The sequence below is a fragment of the Triticum urartu genome, chromosome 7A (genome assembly GCF_056163025.1).
Source record: "Triticum urartu cultivar PI428250 chromosome 7A, HENAU_Tu73, whole genome shotgun sequence".
In the NCBI taxonomy this organism is placed as follows: Eukaryota; Viridiplantae; Streptophyta; class Magnoliopsida; order Poales; family Poaceae; genus Triticum; species Triticum urartu.
In genome coordinates this window covers 499,876,778-499,888,413 of record NC_141879.1, presented here as the reverse complement: position 1 = coordinate 499,888,413, position 11,636 = coordinate 499,876,778, and the positions used below count along the sequence as shown (strand labels likewise).

General features: G+C 51.3%; 1 pseudogene; it reads left to right on the top strand.

Annotated features, from left to right (window-relative positions):
- The first annotated feature begins 9,117 nt into the window (after positions 1-9,117).
- LOC147960135 (uncharacterized) lies at positions 9,118-10,324 on the top strand (annotated as a pseudogene).
- The last annotated feature ends 1,312 nt before the right edge of the window (positions 10,325-11,636 follow it).

Genomic DNA, 11,636 nt, shown 5'->3' with positions numbered 1-11,636 from the left:
CAATCCCTACTCACTCACATTGATATCTATTGATGGGCATCTCCATAGCCCGTTGATACGCCTAGTTGATGTGACACTATCTTCTCCTTTTTGTCTTCTCCACAACCACCATTCCATTCCACCTATAGTGCTATATCCATGGCTCACGCTCATGTATTGCGTGAAGATTGAAAAAGTTTTGAAAAAGTTAGAGTATGAAACAATTGCTTGGCTTGTCATCGGGGTTGTGCATGATTTAAATACTTTGTGTGGTGAAGATGGAGCATAGCCAGACTATATGATTTTGTAGGGATAACTTTCTTTGGCCATGTTATTTTGAGAAGACATAATTGCTTTGTTAGTATGCTTGAAGTATTATTATTTTTATGTCAACATAAACTTTTGTGTTGAATCTTTCTAATCTGAATATTCATACCACAATTAAGAAGATTTGCATTGAAATTATGCCAAGTAGCACTCCGCATCAAAAATTCTCTTTTTATCATTTACCTACTCGAGGACGAGCAGGAATTAAGCTTGGGGATGCCTGATACGTCTCCAACGTATCTATAATTTTTGATTGCTCCATGCTATATTATCTACTGTTTTGGACTATATTGGGCTTTATTCTCCACTTTCATATTATTTTTGGGACTAACCTATTAACCGGAGGCCCAGCCCAGAATTGCTGTTTTTTTGCCTATTTCAGTGTTTCGAAGAAACGGAATATCAAACAGAGTCCAAACGGAATAAAATCTTCGGGAACGTGATTTTCTCACCAAATGTGATCCAGGAGACTTGGACCCTGCTCCAAGGAACAAAAGAGGCGGTCACGAGGGTGGGGGGCGCCCCCCTAGGGTGCGCCCCCTGCCTCGTGGGCCCCTTGTTGCTCCACCGACGTACTCCTTCCTCCTATATATACACACGTACCCCCAAACGATCAGAACAGGAGCCAAAAACCTAATTCCACCGCCGCAACTTTCTGTATCCACGAGATCCCATCTTGGGCCTGTTCCGGAGCTCCGCCGGAAGAGGGCCGTCATCACGGAGGGCTTCTACATCATCCTAGCCCCTCCGATGAAGTGTGAGTAGTTTACCTCAGACCTTCGGGTCCATAGTTAGTAGCTAGATGGCTTCTTCTCTCTCTTTGAATCTCAATACAAAGTTCTCCCCCTCTCTTGTGGAGATCTATTCGATGTAATCTTCTTTTTGCAGTGTGTTTGTTGAGACTGATGATGTTGCTGTGCTGGTCGTCTGCTGGTGCTCCTGTTGTTGTGCTGGTATCATCTGTATTGAATACAAAGGTGTTGCTGTGCTGGCATAGAAGATCCTCTCTGCTGTTCCTTTCCATGTCTGCATTGTTTCGGCAGAATGGAGTTGGTTAGACTGGAAACCGTTTTTATAAGGTATAATGCATATATATTCAATAGGGCTATACCTTTATCTTGCCAAATTCATAGTCATCTGGTCGTGCTTTTCCATCCTTTTTCATGTCTGCTCTAGCTATTTTCTTTAGGTCACTCTCTCTTAGGTGGTTTGCTCGCGGTAATGATGTCTTGTCCATTGCCTTTGCAACCTTGCGCATTTCTATTGTGTCGGTCGGCAACAGTAGGGAGTTGAGGTACATTATTACTGGTCCCTGTGCCAAACCATTGAGATGCTTTTTGTTCTTTTCTTCCTGAGGCAACAACCTGTGCTTCTGCCATATCTTGGCTCCTTCCTTAATACTTTCGATGATTACCTCACAGAAATCCATCTTTGCCATTTCTGGATAGTCCAAGTCCTTGACCATAATGGCTTGTTTGCTGAAGGTAGGGGAGGTTGTTCCACCGACAACGTTGTGGAAAAAAATAAGGAAAAATATTTTAACTGATTTCCTGTTTGATTGTTCGTCATTGATACGTCTCTGCCGTATCTACTTTTCCAAACACTTTTGCCCTTGTTTTGGACTCTAACTTATATGATTTGAATGAAACTAACCCGGACTGACGCTGTTTTCAGCAGAATTGCCATGATGTTGTTTTATGTGCAGAAAACAAAAGTTCTCGGAATGACCTGAAACTCCACGGAATATCTTAGAATAAATAATAAAAAATCCTCACCAAAGATGAAGACCAGGGGGCCCACACCCTTTCCACGAGGGTGGGGGCGCCCCCCCTAGGGCGCGCCCCTACCTCGTGCCCCCCTGGAGACCTCCCGACTCCAACTCCAACTCTATATATCTGCTTTCGGGGAGAAAAAAATAGGAGAGAAGATTTCATTGCGTTTTACGATACGGAGTGATACGTCTCCAACGTATCTAGAATTTTTGATTGCTCCATGCTATATTATCTACTGTTTTGGACTATATTGGGCTTTATTTTCCACTTTTATATTATTTTTGGGACTAACCTATTAACCGGAGGCCCAGCCCAGAATTGTTATTTTTTGCCTATTTCAGTGTTTCGAAGAAACGGAATATCAAACGGAGTCCAAACGGAATAAAATCTTCGGGAACGTGATTTTCTCACCGAACGTGATCCAGGAGACTTGGACCCTGCTCCAAGGAACAAAAGAAGCGGTCACGAGGGTGGGGGCGCCCCCTCCCTAGGGCGCGCCCCCTGCCTCGTGGGCCCCTCGTTGCTCCACCGACGTACTCCTTCCTCCTATATATACACACGTACCCCCAAACGATCAGAACAGGAGCCAAAAACCTAATTCCACCGCCGCAACTTTCTGTATCCACGAGATCTCATCTTGGGGCCTGTTCCGGAGCTCCGCCGGAAGAGGGCCGTCATCATGGAGGGCTTCTACATCATCCTAGCCCCTCCGATGAAGTGTGAGTAGTTTACTCAGACCTTCGGGTCCATAGTTAGTAGCTAGATGGCTTCTTCTCTCTCTTTGAATCTCAATACAAAGTTCTCCCCCTCTCTTGTGGAGATCTATTCGATGTAATCTTCTTTTTGCGGTGTGTTTGTTGAGACCGATGAATTGTGGGTTTATGATCAAGTCTATCCGTGAATAATATTTGAATCTTCTCTGAATTCTTTTATGTATGATTGGTTATCTTTGCAAGTCTCTTCGAATTATCCATTTGGTTTGGCCAACTAGATTGGTAGTTCTTGCCACGGGAGAAGTGCTTAGCTTTGGGTTCGATCTTGCGGTGTCCTTACCCAGTGACAAAAGGGGCAGCAAGGCACGTATTGTATTGTTGCCATCGAGGATAACAAGATGGGGTTTATTTCATATTGCATGAATCTATCTCTCTACATCATGTCATCTTGCTTAAAGCGTTACTCTGCTTTTAACTTAATACTCTAGATGCATGCTGGATAGCGGTCGATGAGTGGAGTAATAGTAGTAGATGCAGAATCGTTTCGATCTACTTGTCACGGACGTGATGCCCATATACATGATCATGCCTAGATATTCTCATAACTATGCTCAATTTTGTCAATTGCTCAACAGTAATTTGTTCACCCACCGTAGAATACTTATGCTCTTGAGAGAAGCCACTAGTGAAATCTATGGCCCCTGGGTCTATTCTCATCATATCAATCTCCATCACTTTAATCTTGCTTTGCCTTTTACTTTGCTTTTACTTTTTACTTTGCATCTTTATACCAAAAATACCAAAAATATTATATCTATCAGATCTCACTCTCGTAAGTGACCGTGAAGGGATTGACAACCCCTAATCGCGTTGGTTGCGAGTAGCTATCGTTTTGTGCAGGCACGAGGGACTTGCGCGTGGCCTCCTACTGGATTGATACCTTGATTCTCAAAAACTGAGGGAAATACTTACGCTACTCTGCTGCATCATCCCTTCCTCTTCGGGGAAAACCAACGCAAGCTCAAGACGTAGCACGGAGCCGCTGCCAAGCCCTAAAACCTCTCGGGAGGGCTGATCTAGAGTCCGTTCGGGGCTCCGGAGAGGGGGATTTGTCGCTGTCGTCATCATCAACCATCCTCCATCACCAATTTCATGATGCTCACCGCCGTGCGTGAGTAATTCCATCGCAGGCTTGCTGGACGGTGATGGGTTGGATGAGATTTATCATGTAATCGAGTTAGTTTTGTTAGGGTTTGATCCCTAGTATCCACTATGTTCTGAGATTGATGTTGCTATGACTTTGCTATGCTTAATGCTTGTCACTAGGGCCCGAGTGCCATGATTTCAGATATGAACCTATTATGTTTTCATCAATATATGAGAGTTCTTGATCCTATCTTGCAAGTCTATAGTCACCTATTATGTGTTATGATCCGTTAACCCCGAAGTGACAATAATCGGGATACTTACCGGTGATGACTATAGTTTGAGGAGTTCATGTATTCACTATGTGCTAATGCTTTGTTCCGGTTCTCTATTAAAAGGAGGCCTTAATATCCCTTAGTTTCCATTAGGACCCCGCTGCCACGGGAGGGTAGGATAAAAGATGTCATGCAAGTTCTTTTCCATAAGCACGTATGACTATATTCGGAATACATGCCTACATTACATTGACGAATTGGAGCTAGTTCTGTGTCACCCTATGTTATGACTGTTACATGCCGAATTGGAGCTAGTTCTGTGTCACCCTATGTTATGACTGTTACATGATGAACCGCATCCGGCATAATTATCCATCATTGATCCGATGCCTACGAGCTTTCCATATATTGGTTTACGCTTATTTACTTTCCCGTTGCTATTGTTACAATCACTACAAAATACCAAAAACATTACTTTGCTTTCATTACTCTTTTGTTACCGTTACCATCACTATCATATTACTTTGCTGCAGATACTAAGTTTTCAGGTGTGGTTGAATTGACAACTCAGCTGCTAATACTTGAGAATATTCTTTGGCTCCCCTTGTGTCGAATCAATAAATTTGGGTTGAATACTCTACCCTCGAAAGCTGTTGCGATCCCCTATACTTGTGGGTTATCAAGACTAATTTCTGGCACCGTTGCCGGGGAGCATAGCTCTATTCTTTGAGTCACTTGGGATTTATATCTGCTGGACACTATGAAGAATTTGAAAGACGCTAAGACAACAATTTATCCCTCAACTACGAGGGGAGGTAAGGAACTGCCATCTAGCTCTGCACTTGATTCACCTTCTGTTATGAGTAAGCTTGCGACACCTAAACCTGCTTCTGCTATTCGTTCTGATATGTTGCATGTTATTGATGATGCTACTTCTGCTATACATGATACTTATGATGAAACTACTTCTATGCTTGATACTACTGTGCCACTTGGTGATTTACTCGTGGAACGACTTGCTAGGGCTAGAGAGATTGAAAATATTGAATCTGATTATGATGATGAAAGTGATGATGAAGAATCACTTGTTATTCATGAGGGTTATTTATTTGATCAAGAAGCTTCTTTAGCTATTTTAGCTTGCAAAGATAGATATGAACTCAAAAGGTTATTAGCTAGATGGAATAAGCAATCTCTAAATGCTAGAATGAAACCTGACCCTGCTTTTGCTACTTCACCTATCTGTGTTACTAATAAGGATTATGAATTCTCTGTTGATCCTGATATAATTACTTTAGTTGAATCTGATCCTTTTCATGGCTATGAATCTAAAACTGTTGTGGCACATCTTACTAAATTAAATGATATAGCCACCCTATTCACTAATGATGAGAGATCTCTCTACTTTTATATCCTTAAAATATTTCTGTTCTCATTAAAGGGTGATGCTAACATTAAAGGGTGATGCTAAGATATGGTTTAATTCTCTTGATCCTGGTTGTGTGCGTAGTCCCCAGGATATGATTTACTACTTCTCTGCTAAATATTTCCCTGCTCATAAGAAACAAGCCGCTTTAAAGGAAATATACAACTTTGTGCAAATTAAAGAAGAGAGTCTCCCACAAGCTTGGGGAGGCTTCTCAAGTTACGTAATGCTTTGCCTGATCATCCTCTTAAGAAAAATGAAATACTTGATATCTTTTATAATGGACTAACCGATGCTTCCAAAGATTACCTGGATAGTTGTGCTAGTTCTCTTTTCAGGGAAAGAACACCGGATGAAGCTAAAATCTTATTGAATAATATGTTGACAAATGAAAATAATTGGGCACCTCCTGAGCCAGCTCCGGAGCCAGCTCTGTCGGATTTCAGGTTCCGGCAGACCCTTGAGGTTCGAACACTGGGGTGCGCGTGAAGATCTCTCCCTTACCGATCTACTCCGATCTCCTCGTGTGATCTAAGTTGAAAACAACGAACAACACAAGGGACACGGGGTTTATACTGGTTCGGGCCACCGTTGAGGTCTAATACCCTACTCCAGTGTGTGGTGTGGTGGATTGCCTCAGGGGATGATGATGAATAGTACAAGGGAAGAACAGCCTCGCGAGAGGTGTTCTTGAGCTGGTGCGATGAACTGCTTGGATGAGTTCAGTCGCCTCTCTCTCTCTCTCTCTCTGGTAGGGCTCTATCAGATCTCTAGATGTCTCTCTTCCTCTCGATTGATGTCTCTCTCTCTTTGTGGTGGCTAGCTCTATTTATAGAGGCCCTGGGCCTCTCCCCAAATAATGAGCGGGAAGGGCTCCAACAATTAGCCATTTTGAAGGGGAACATCTAGTACAAGTTATCCTGACCAAAGGTGGTCTTCGGCTGCCAAAAGTACTGGTGATGACGCCGTCTTGGGCTCCACGGTGACCTCCGTCCTGCCGCTCTGCTGGTCTTGGTCTTGTTGCACCGGAATGACAACCTTTGCCCGATGCCTTGGCTTGTGCTTGCCCCCTTTGCACCAAAGGGGAAACAAGGACACTGCGTAGGCCGGCGCTTGCCTGGCGCCCGCCTGGTCTCGATCGTCATGGCTTGCGTCACGGGCGCCTCGCGAGGTACCCCTGCCTTGATCTCTCCGCCTCCTCACGAGCCTGGCTGATGAGGCTGCCTCTAAGGAAGCTTCATGTCGTCCATCCCACGAGGCTTGGCCCCTCGCGAGGGTCTTGAGCTTGAGCTGATGAAGATGGGCCGCGCTGGGCCCCCACTTGAGCCGCGCCGCAGGCTGCAAGCAGGCAAGTCTGGGGACCCCCATTCCCAGAACGCCGACAGTAGCCCCCGGGCCCAAGGCGCGCCCGGGCTTGGCCTAGTAGGGAAGCGAAGAGGCAAGCACGAAGCGCCGCGGGCCCAAAAAGCCTGCGGCCTCGGGCGCTGCGTGGCGATTGATTGGACGTGGGCGTCTGCGCTTCCCCACGGCTCCTTGTTGTGCGCCCGGCTAAGCGGACCCGCAGTTGCACACAGTTGTTCCTCCTTTCCGCTGCTCACCCGCCTCCTACCTTTCCTTCCTCTTCGAGCTCCAGCCTCCGCCGTCAACCCGGCTCGAGTTCTTCCCTCTCTTCACCGCCATGGCGCCGATGAAGAAAGGAAGGGGAAAGAAGCCCGCGCCTTCGCCCCACACACCTTCGACAGCGGGCCCCGCCATTGCTCGGTCGATCATACTCAATCCAGAAGCTTTGAACAAGGTCCGCTCCACCCTTGCCACGATCTTCAATGAGTGCGGCAGGACCACAGTCTGGCCTACGTCCCATGCCTCCCTTGATAGAATCATCACGGAGGTCCGATTCTTTGCCGATGCCCTATGGGCAGGTCTGGTTCCCCCCTTTTCCGCCTTCTTCAATGCGGTGCTCTCCCATTATCAGATCCGCATGATGCACCTTGGGCCAGAGTCCATTACTCTCCTGGCTGTCTTTGCTTTTGTTTGCGAGGCAATGATAGGCATTCCTCCTTCCGTTGCCCTACTGCGCCACTTCTTTTCCTTGCGCCTGAGCGACCCCACTCAGTGCTCAGGGTGTGTGAGCTTCTTCGCCGTGCCAGAGACGGCCGCTTCAGGGATCGACTTCGGCCTTCCTCCTCTTGAGGCCAGGTTCAGAGAGCGGTGGCTGTACGTGGACGTCGGAGTGCCCAACCCTTTGCTCTCGCACCTGACCTCGCCCGCTGTTCCCAACCCAGGCTGGGATCATGAGGTGCTCGCGAGCCCCCGGCTTGCCTTTGTCTAGCGCCGCTTTCAGAGTTTGAGGGCGCTCAATGTGTCAGCGCCCAAGGTGGTGAAGGAGTTCCTCCAATGTCGCATTGCTCCTCTCCAATGCCACTCTTGCCGGATGTGGGACTTTGCGGGGCATAGAGACCGCATGCGGCTTCAGGAGGAGGACTTGGCGCCTGAAGTGATGCGTACGGTGCTCAGGGTCTTGACCGGCGATCCTTCCCTAGGCTGCCTTCGGAGCAATGGTGTCCTCTTGTATCTTTGCTCCAGCAGGGCCAATTTTGTGAGGCAAATGCCCAACTTTGACAAGTGGGGACTGCGCCCGACTCGCTTCATGGGGCCCCGCGGGAACCCAGCCGCCGTGGTTACTTCCCCTGCCGCCCACAGCGGTCCTTCCTCGGGCGACAGGGCAGGGAGACGAGAACCGGCGGGAGTTGAGGCGACCGATGTTGAGGTGCCGACGCCGCGAGAAGCCTTGAAGGCGGCGTCTCCCGAGGCCCGCCCTGGAGCGGCGGCAGGTGCAGAGTCGCGGCCTATGGTTCCTGAGGCCGGGGCTCCCGAGGCCCCAGCCGTTCCTCGCGAGGCGACGCCTGATGGCGCCCCCCAGGCTGACTCCTCCAGCGCTGATTATCTTGACGCTTCTTCCGCACCAGAGGCCGACCCCTGCGCCGAGCGCTTAGGTCGGTTCCACGTAGACTTCGTGGCCCTCCGCAAGAGAAAGGAGGCCTTGGGTGGTGACGACCGCCCTTGCCGCTTGTTGAAGCGCAGGAAGTACTTTGCCATGGATGAGTAAGTCTTATTCTTTCTTTGCTCATTTACTTTGCTATCCCTGCGACTGATTGTGGCCCTTTCAGGTCCTGCCCTGCGAGACTCGCGAAGTCAGCCCAGGAGCCATCCCCCGAGCTTCGCCTTCTCTGCTGGCCCTGGGCTCGCCGAGCTCGAGCGGCACCCCTGCTGCCAGACCGGTTGGTGGAGTGGTCCGTTCCATAGGGCACCTCGAGCCTGCGCGCCCGTTGTCCTTTCTTCATGAGTCCTCCTGGGGCACATCCGGCTTGCCCCGCGTTCCTCCTCTGATCATAGATGGTGAATGGATGAAGTCTGTCTTTGGCTCCTCCTCCGTGGGTGGACCGATGCCAGGCCGGATTCCCAGAGAGGTCCGTTCAGCGATGGCTAGGGCGCCAGCCCCCAGCTCCGCGCCGGGAGGGGGCTTGCCGCCTCGGGGCCCTCCGCATGCTCCGGTGGAAGAGGGTGATGTGGATGATGTGCACAGGCGCGTCCGGGAGCGACGCGCCCTTCGTGAAGAGTTCCTCCAGAGGGCGGCGGATGCGGTGAGCCGGATCAGGGCAGAGCTTGCTGACGAGGATGCGCGCCTCGAGGCTGAAGGTTTGCACCTTGCTGAGGAGAGGCGCAAGCTAAAGGTAGCCGTCGCCCTCGCACGTCACCAACATGATCTCGACAACGCGAAGGCTGAAGTGTCGCTGGTAGCTTCACGGGAGGCCTGCTCCCAGGCCGTTGAGGAGGCTCAGGAGGCAGACCGATGGCGCAAGGATGCGGAGGAGTGCGCACGGGAGCTCCAAGCCTGGAGCAACTCCCTGGAGCAGCAAGTGGAACTGCGCCAGGCGGCCCTTGAGTCGATGGGGGGGGCCTTTGTTGACCGGGCGAAGCTTCTGAAGCACGAGGAGGCGCTGATGCTGGAGGCCGCCAAGCGCAATCTTGACCTTGAGCAGTTGGAGACGAGGGAGCGCCTGGTGGCTCGGGCGGAGGATGACGTTGCCGCGCGCGAAGCCCGGGCCCAGGAAGAAGTCAATCGCCGCGTGGCAGAGGCTCGCCCGGCCTTCGAGCGTGAATACGAGACGAGGTTGGGGCTGATCAGGGCTGAGGCTGAGGGCAGGACCGCAGCCCTCAGGGCCAAATTGGCCGAAGCGACGCGGCGTGCGGACTCCTCCACAGCCGCCCTCAGCACGACACAGGCGGAGCTGTCCTCTTCCTGGGCTGAGCAGCTTCTTCTCCAACAGAGGGTTGATGACGCCGAGGCCCTCGCGCAGCGAAATGAGGACGAGATCCGTCGGCGGAGGGTTTTGGAGCATGAGCATGCCCCCATGCTTCAAACGCTCAGAGAAAGGGCCAACACAGCTTTGGGCAACATCTGCGAGGCTGTTGCTAAGGAGCCGCATGAGGTCAACTACGCCGGCAACCTCCAGATTTTCACCGATGTGGTGACGCTTTTGGAGAATCGCTCTGAAAGGTCCCGTTGGCTTGTCAAAGAGAAGAGCCGAGCCTTGCTCGGGCGTGCATTCTCCGGCGTCTTCAGCTATCTTCTGGGCAGGGACCCCCACTTCGACTTCGACGCTGCCATCGCACCCGTGCCCATAGCTGTCCGGGGCGACCTGGCGCGATGGGTGGAGGACAATGTGGACACCCTCGTCGGGGCCTTTGCGTCTGATGATGACGGCATGGTCGTGGCCGCCAATGAAGGCGGTGTTGTGGACGAGCCTGGCGCTGACGGAGATGCTGGCGACAGCGGTAATGTCAATGACGCCAGTGATGCCTTCGAGGATGCCCACGAAGACACGGTGAGTGATATGTCTGACTGACCACATGTCACTGCTGTTTATCCTGCATGAAGAAGGTTTGGGCTTGGCCCTGAAGAATGTAAGAGCATTTTGGGAGGGGAGGCCCCTCATGTAAAGGTTTGCAATTAGTACCCTGGTAAGCATAATTTTGCGTGTGAACTTAGCCGCTGGCCCGGTGATGGGTCAGCTGACTTGTGTACCTTCCGACCCCGACGAGTCCCGAGCGGGCCTGCGGGGGCCGCTGCACCTCGGATGTCTTCTGATTAACTTGTAGATTCCGTGATGAAAACCTCCGGGAAGGGTGCGGTAACAGCGGTCCCGGTTGTAAACGTGCCTGGCCCGGCCCGGCTCGCGAGGGGCTCGCGAGGGGGGGGGCATCCGATGCTAACTTTGGACGCAAAGCCAAAACCAGAACACGAGAGATTGCTCGAACGAGACTAAACACCCCTTGCCCCAAACACACGCAAGCATCGAGCTCAAATCCAACTTAAATCCAAATCGAAGAACTTTGTCAACAAGGAAAGGCAAAAGCAAAAGGCCGCGTCCGGCACCTAGTCTAGTCTTCGACGTCTTCTCACCAGCGCGGAGCTAAGTGCTGCCACTGGGCGTGGGTGGGAGCCCCCGAGGCCCGAGGGCGGCTCTCTGGAGACTCCGGGGCGTGTACAGCCCCACTCATTATGACGTGAGAGTGTCACGGGCGGCGAGCTTCACAGGCACTAGGCCTTCTTCACAGGTACCGGCCTTGCTTCATATCGCTAGACGAGGGCCCCGCCTTGCGCCTCACTCTGCCGCCATCGACGGCGTCCGGAAACCAAGGACGACGCCAATGGGGCAGAGCGGTCGCCAGCGGTTCCCCCGACGACCACGGGTCCCCTGCCGGGGGCAGGCCTTGGGGCACCTCCCCGGCAGGGGGCCTACCTCCTGAGAATGCCTTGCTCCGACCGTCGCGGGGACGAACCCGAATCTCGGCCCCTCTCCTGCAGCCCCCTGCGCCCTCCTCCTGAGGGGTATGAGGCTGCAGAATTGGGGCAGCCACCTACTGCGGCGACCTGTATCTCCTGCGACCCATGGTTAGCATAAGCTTGCTCCTGAGGGATAAGTGGTACCCGATA